At 41.1% G+C, this 7,968-nt stretch overlaps 1 pseudogene; it reads right to left on the minus strand.

The window, feature by feature from the left end:
• Positions 1–398: 398 nt before the first annotated feature.
• Positions 399–495, minus strand: LOC130023006 (uncharacterized; annotated as a pseudogene).
• Between the last annotated feature and the right edge of the window lie 7,473 nt (positions 496–7,968).

Below are 7,968 nucleotides of genomic sequence, written 5' to 3' on the forward strand. Positions count from 1 at the left end.
AGGAGGGTGAGTTCTTTCTGATGTACATATCCCATGATCATTAAGAAATGACCTTCACTGTCTCTTATAACCTTTAGCCTGAAGTCCACGTGGTCTGATACTAGTATGGCCACTGCAGCTTTTTGGAGGTGTTCTTTTCTTGAAGAATTGTTTTCCAGCCTTTGACTTTGAGCCCATGGTTGCTTTGATTATTCAGATATTTTTCTTGCAGGCAGCAGAATGTTGGGTTCAGTTTTCTATTTCATCCTGCCATCCTGTGCCTCTGAATTGGTGTACTTAGTCCATTGACATTGAGAGAGATCATTGTGATGGGGATTTTTGCTATCTTTATGTCGAAATTTTGAGTATTTGTGGGGCTTGTCTTAGCTTAAAGTAGCCCTGTTAATTCTTAATGCAACAAAAATGTGGAACACTTTACAAGTTGGCCTGTCATCTCTGTGTAAGGATCATGCTAATCTCTGTATCATTTCAATTTTAGTATATGTGTTGCCAAACTGAGTATAAGAGCTGATTTTTTTCCCTATTTTTCTCTTCTGATTTCTTTGAGTGTTGTCCTTACTCACTCCTATGGCAGACAGTGATTCCCAATCTAGGAAGGTACTTCAAAGCAGCTTGAAGTGATAAATTTAGAACATTAATGTCCCAGAAGGAAAAGTCTGGTTTTTACCATATTATCTTTTACCATACCCAGGGCATAAGTTTTGCAAAATAATTCTTTTGGAAGATGGTGTATCAGTCTTGTTTAATGCTCTACCCTGAAACCTTCATTAAGAAAATTAAACTGGACCCTTTTGATATTCTCACCTCGGTCCCGTGTACATCTCCAGAAAACGGTGGATTGCGTTGTCCGCACTTTGACCACCTTGAAAGTAAGTAGGATTTTTCTCCTGAAGGAAGAGGTGAGAAGCATATTGATGATTTCATTCCACCTTATTACAAGTTTAACTTGAAGGGAAGGTGAGACTCATGAGGCTCCTGTAAAGGACATAAAAGGGGTCTCAATGTAGTTTAATGGCCAACACACATTAACAGCACAGATGACTCAAAGTAACCTGTGTGCATCTTTGTGTGTATAGTGAGTTTTATATCTACTCATAGTGATTCTCAGTCATTCCACATGGGCAAAACAGACCTGTAATTAAAAATCTAGTTCCCTGAGCAGAATGGGCTTTCTTAGGTGATTGAACATGTGTGTAATATTTTATTACTAAGCACATACAACTGTTTGAATGATGTGTACTTTTAGATCAAAAATTAAGTCTAAATATCTCTGAAATGACAGTGTCCTGACGCCGCACCTGGCTTTCCTCACCAGGGCCCCTTGGAGGGTGTGGGTTGTGTTTCCCTCACCAACCCGAGCAGAGACCTGACAGCTGAAGACCTCTGCAACCAGCAATAGGTATGCTTAAGACCACTCTCACCACACTTGAAGGAGCCTCATGCATGAAGAACTGGCAGAGGAACCCAGGTGTGCGGGACCCGGGGCTGAGATATTCAAGTCTGCTCAGACCAAGAATGGGCCTCCTCCATCCAGATCCCCCATCTTCCAGTAGCTAAGGGTTACACCCCCGGACTGCCTCTGGAGCCATGTAATCCCATCAATGGCCAAGATCCAGAGACTGGATCTTGTTGATAAGACAACAACTCATATTATCCAGTTCTCTTTCTCGGAGAACATGGCAGGTTACCAAGCATATCTTGCCTACATGGCAGAGACTGGCAAGCTACCCGTGGTGTATTCTATATGCCAAAACCCAGAAACAATGAAGTATCTCATTTCTCTGACCGTGAAAAAACCTCCAATGTGGTACTTGCTAAAATCTGAGGGCTAGGACGAATGGAGATGTAACTGGTGCCTGCTCAAGGAAATCGTTCTCCACCACCAATGATACCAGTATTCCTCCCACCCTGCCCCCAAACGTGCCTTTGCGGCAGGGCATTCTCTTTTGTTCTCTGGGGCCATGGCATGCCAGAGAGCCACTCGTGGTGGGCAACTCATGGTCTTGGCTGGCAGGACGAATGGGCTGGTTTCACCCCTCACCCCCAATCCCATGAGGCTGTAGTTGCCCTGTCACCCTAGCTCATACCTGGCTGTCCAATAGTCTCTGAGGTGGTGGGAATCGTGCCGCCAGGGGAAAGAAATGCAGAAGCGACAAATACCCTTTCCCTCCTGAGGGCGAATGGTGCCGAAGCTTAATGCATAGTTCAGTCACATTTCTGCCAAAAGCCTCTGGGTTCTGAATTGGATCCACGTGCCTCTGGTGCTGTGGTCGTGCCGGATAGCCTCTTGTGGGGGTCAAATCGTGATCTTGGTGGGGCAGAAAGAATGGCTCTATGGTCTACTTTTGTCATGCATCTCCCACCCAGAGCGGGTCCTCCAAATACCCTTTAGTGGGTGTTCTGACCTCTATCTGAGCTGCCTTTCCCCCCAGCATGTGATGCCGGCTTCCAAGGCCTGGAGCATACCTCCTAGTCCTTATCACTCTATTCTTGGGTATTAGTCTCTCATTCTGTTACTTTATATTCCACAGATGAGTACAACCTTTCAATGTCCGTCCATATCTTTCTGACTCATTTCACTTTCTATGTTGATCCACTTTATGCAAATTTCATGACTTCTTCTTTTCTAACAGCTGCATAGTATTCCACTGTGTAGATGAAACAAAGTGTTATTAACAAGTCATCTGTTCTTGGGCACTAGGTTTTTTTTCCCCCAGATTTTGGCTATTGTGAACAGTGCAGCAATGAACATACAAGTGCAGATGTCATTTCGGCTGTACTTTTTTGCTTCTCCAGGCTATATTTCCAGGAGTGATATTGCTGGGTCAAATGGGAGCTCAATTTCTAGTATTCGGAGAACCGTTCATACTGTTTTCCAAAATGGCTGAACCTGTCCGCATTTCCACCAGCAGTGAAGGAGAGTCCCTTTTTCCCCACATACATGGCAACACCGGTAGCTTTTGTTCTTTTGGATGTGGGTCAGTTTCAGTGGTGTGAGGTGATATCTCTTTGTTGGTTGGACCTGCATTTCCCTGATGATTAGTGATGAAGAGCATTTTTCATGTGCCTTTTGGCCATTCGGTATCTTCTTTGAGAAAGTTACTGTTCATTTCATCATCCCATTTTCTGATGGGGTTGCATGATTTCTTCTTGTAGAGTTCAACAAGTGCCTTGTATATCGTTGATATCAACCCCTTATTACATAGGCATTGGGTGAATATCCTTTCCCATTCTGTAGATTGTCTTTGTATTCTGGTCACTGTTTCTTTTGAGGTGCAGAAGCTACTTAATTTAAGATAGTCCCCTTTGTTCATCTCTGTTTTCACTTTTTTGGCCAGTGGCATGTTATCTTTGAAGATACCTTTAGCTTCAATGTCGTGGACGGTTTTGCCCACCTTGTCTTCAATGTACCTGATGAATTCTGTTCTGATGTTGAGGTCTTTGACCCATTTTCATCTGACTTTTGTGCTTGCTGTTAGGTAGAGGTTTGAGCCCATTTTATTGCATGTCGCTGTCCAGTTTTTCCAGCACCGTTTGTTAAAGAAGTCTTTCTTGCTCCACTTCACGTTTCTTGCTCCCTTATCAAAGATTAGATGAACATATATTTGAATGTGTGTGTCAGTATATTCAATGATGTTCCATTGGTCGGCGGCTCTGCCTTTGTTCCAATACCATGCTGTTTTAATTATTATCGCTTTGTAGTAGAGTTTGAGGTTGGGGAAGGTGAGGCCTCCCATCGTCTTTGTCCCAAAAATTGCTTTAGCTATTCGTGGGCGTTTTTTGTTCCATATGAATTTCAGGAGTGATTGATAAACTTCTTTGAAGAATATTATGGGTATCTTTATAGGGATCACATTGAATTTGTACAATGCCTTGGGGAGTATTGTCATTTTGACAATGTTAATTCTCCCAATACATAAGCAGGAGATATGTTTCCATTTCTTCGTGTCCTCTTATTTTCTGTTGTATAGGTCCTTTACTTCCTTAGTTAAGGTGATTCTGAGATACTTGATTTTCTGAGGCATGATTGTGAATGGGTTGCTTTCTTCATGTCACTTTCTTCTCTCTCATTATTTGCATATAGAAAAGCCATAGACTTTTAGGTATTCATTTTATAGCCTGCAACTTTTCCATATAAATCTCTTCTTTCTAGGAGTTTTTTGGTAGAGGTTTTAGAATTCTCTAAATATAGTATCACATCTTCTGTGAATAGTGAGAGCCTGATTTCTACTTTTCCTACATGACTGCCTTTAATATCTTTTTTTATACAACTCCTATTGCAAGTACTTCCAGTACTATATTCAACAGAAGTGCCAAAATGAATTTTTTTCTTTTTGGGTCACACCCTGCGATGCTCAGGAGTTATTCCTGGTTCATGCACTCAGGAATTACTCCTGGCGGTACTCGAGGGACCATATGGGATGCTGGGAATCGAACTTAGTTTGGTTGCGTGCAAGGCAAACGTCCTACCCCCTGTGCTATTGCTCCAGCCCCCAAAATGAATTTTTACTAAACACTTTCTATCTGTAAATTTCTATGCTAAGAACAGTGGTATAAACGGTGATATATGAGTAATTTACAAGTAGATTATGAAGACAGATAATATAAAGAATTTCTTTGTATGAATTTCCAGAATGTGTAGCTTTTATTAAATATATTAAGAATGAACCGGCAGTCTGGATTATACCATGAAAATGATTTCCCTGTTAGAAGTTACCCTTCTAAAATGCAATAAAGTGACATATTTTGAAAATGTTGATTATTCGTTCATTGATTCAATGAATATTTGTTAGTCTGGGGGTGCAGTGCCTCCAGGAAGTCAACCTGCACCCTCGAGGTGAGTGTATCTACAGTCTAATGGTGCCATCATGCTGCCTGATAACCCCAGATTTCCACTGTGCCTCTGGCTGGATCCCAACACCTCAGGACTAAATTTCCCAAGAAATTAAACTCCCAAAAGATATGTGGGAGTCATGTACACAAACCACCCCTGGCTCAGCTATACAAGCTAATGTATTGGTCTTGCTTGGGTGATCCATAAATAAATCTTGAAAGAGATCAAAAGTCACAGTTAACCTTGGACCTGCACACGGCAGAACACACTAGGGTAAATCGGAGGGAGGCAGGTTAGTTTGTTGCCCACGCAACCAGAACTCAGGGCAGCCACTTGCTCCCACAAACCAAAATCTCTACCATGCCCTAGTCTCATTACATCGTCTCAGGATGGATTTCACTGAAATATAACAGCTGAAATTTCGGATATGCGGGTTTTGTGACTGAAATCTCTAGACTTTCTCTGAGTCAGGATGGGCAGCTCACCCTCACTGCCTTGTACTTATGGAAGCCGCAGCAGTCATGTCCATGCCTCAAAGCAACTCCAGCCTTACCTTCCTGATAAAAATACTAAATTCCGGGGCTGAAGCGATAGCACAGTGGGTAGGGTGTTTGCCTTACATGCGGCCGACCCGGGTTCGAATATCAGCATCCCATATGATTCCTTGAGCTCGGCCAGGAGTAATTCCTGAGTGCAGAGCCAGGAATAACTCCTGAGCATCGCCGGATGTGACCCCCACAATAAAAATACTAAATTCCTTAAACAAACATGATGAGCTCTTAGTACCTGTATGAGAACCATAATGCACAAAATTAAAAGAAGAGAGAAAGAATTTAAAGAGCCTGCCATAGAGACAGGCTGGGGGTGGGGTAGGGTGTTGGGGGATGTTGTAGGGGACCAGGAACATTGGTGGTGGGAAATTCACAGTAGTGGCGGGAAGCATGTTGGATCGTTGTATGACTGGAAGCAAATTATGAATAGTTTGTAATGGTCTAACTCAAATATATTCAATAAAAATTTAAAAATATATATCCTTAATTGGTATCTCAGACTACTGTTAGAACTTTAAAAACCAGCATATCTATTTTTGTGTTCTCAGTAGAAAAAAAATGTTACTCACCTGTAGGTGCCAATAGCTTGAAGAATGCTAAACCCAAAGATACATCAATGCTGGCCTCTGGCATGAATACTGTAATTGCAGTTATGTTATGTTTTAGAATCAGTTCATGGACAAGAAGTCAAGAGAAGCAGTGGCAAAGAGCAACAATGTTGAATGGATAATGTTTGAGGAGCTTCCAAGGGAGGCGGAAAGATTTGGCATGAGAAGAAGGAAAAAAAATGAAGAGTTAAGTATTAATAAGTATCATGACAAAAATGCAAGGGAGGACATTTTTTGGCAATCGTCACACTCTGTTGAGCTTTTGGTGAGGATAAGTATTAGAAAGTATCTTTCCCATTTAGTGGTAAAAAGGTAACTTTGATGGGTACATTTAAAAATTACTTTAAAAATTTGAATCACCAAGAGATACACAGTTACAAGGTTGCTCATAATTGAGTTTCAGTCATATAATGTTCTTGCACACTTCCAGTAAAATGGGGGTGTTTTTGAAGGAATATCCCTGGTGCGAAGACTAGGGCATCTGAATCTTAACACATTTCACCAAATATATGATCTGTACTCACATGATTTACACTGTCTCCCCTGATCTTTGATTTACGTTTTCATGCAATATTTCCTTGTGAAACTCACCAGAAGTGAGTGTCCCTATTTTAGACAAGTACATGTTTCTCTGACATTATATTGTGTTCTCTGTAGGAAAAATATATTACTCACCTGTGTGCCAATATCTTGAAGAATGCTAAACCCAAAGATACATCAATGACTGTCTTTGGCCTGAATACTGTAATTGCAGCTATGTTATGTTTTAGAATCAGTTCGTGGACAAGACTTCAAGAGGAGCAGTGGCAAAGTTGCATTAATGTTGAATGGATAATGTTTCAGGAGCTTGCAAGGGAGACGGGAAGATTTGGCATGAGAAGAGGGAAAAAAAACGAAGAGTTAAGTATTAATAAGTATCATGACAAAAATGCAAGAGAGGACATTTTTTGGCAATCATCACACTCTGTTGAGCTTTTGGTGAGGATAAGTATTAGAAAGTATCTTTCCCATTTAGTGGTAAAAAGGTAACTTTGATGGGTCTATTTAAATTTTACTTTAACTATTAGAATCACTAAGAGATACACAGTTACAAAGTTGCTCATAATTGAGTTTCAGTCATCTAATATTCTAGAACCTTTCCAGTATATTGGGGGCAGTTTTGAAGGAATATCCCTGGTGCGAAGACTAGGGCATCTGAATCTTAACACATTTCACCAAATATATGATCTGTACTCACATGATTTACACTGTCTCCCCTGCTTTGATTTATGTTTTCATGCAATATTTCCTTGTGAACCTCACCTCAAGTGAGGGTCCCTATTTAAGACAAGTACATATTTCTGGGGCATTATATATTTTTTGGTTGCTGGGAGAGTCTCTAAAGCAATGCTCAGGAAGTGTGGGGGCCCCACACGCAATTCTCAGAAAACGTGTCCATGGTGCTTGGGGTCCTCTGAGGCTATTTGATACTCTGATACTCTGATACCTTTGATACTCTGGCAATCCGGTGGTGCTGGGAGTCAAATTGAGAGCATGCGAGACAAGTTCCATAAGCACTACACTATCTCCTGCAGCCCTGGGTATTAGATTTATGTCAGCATTCCGAGGTCCTCCCTTTTGTCAGAAAGCAGAGACTTGTGCAGTAGAAAGTGGAAGAGACCTTAGGGTTTAGCTAGGTTGACTGAGTAGACGGTGATACCATTAAGATTGGAACAGAAAGTAAAAGTAAAACAAGAGAAAGATCTAACAATAGCAAAGAGGGCTATAGTACTCAAAAAGTTTAGAAACAGGCACATTGGCAAGTAGTTTTAAAAAGCATCCAGGAGAGAATATAGTATTGTGAGTGAACGAATCTACTCTAAGGATTCATCTCATCCTTGAAATGGAAAAGGACAATGTGTTACAGTTACAAATTTACAAATAAGATATATACCATCATATATTTCATCCATATATTTCTGCTGTGTTCCTATGC

This window comes from Sorex fumeus, unplaced genomic scaffold, assembly GCF_029834395.1.
Source record: "Sorex fumeus unplaced genomic scaffold, SorFum_2.1 ptg000021l, whole genome shotgun sequence".
Lineage (NCBI taxonomy): Eukaryota > Metazoa > Chordata > Mammalia > Eulipotyphla > Soricidae > Sorex > Sorex fumeus.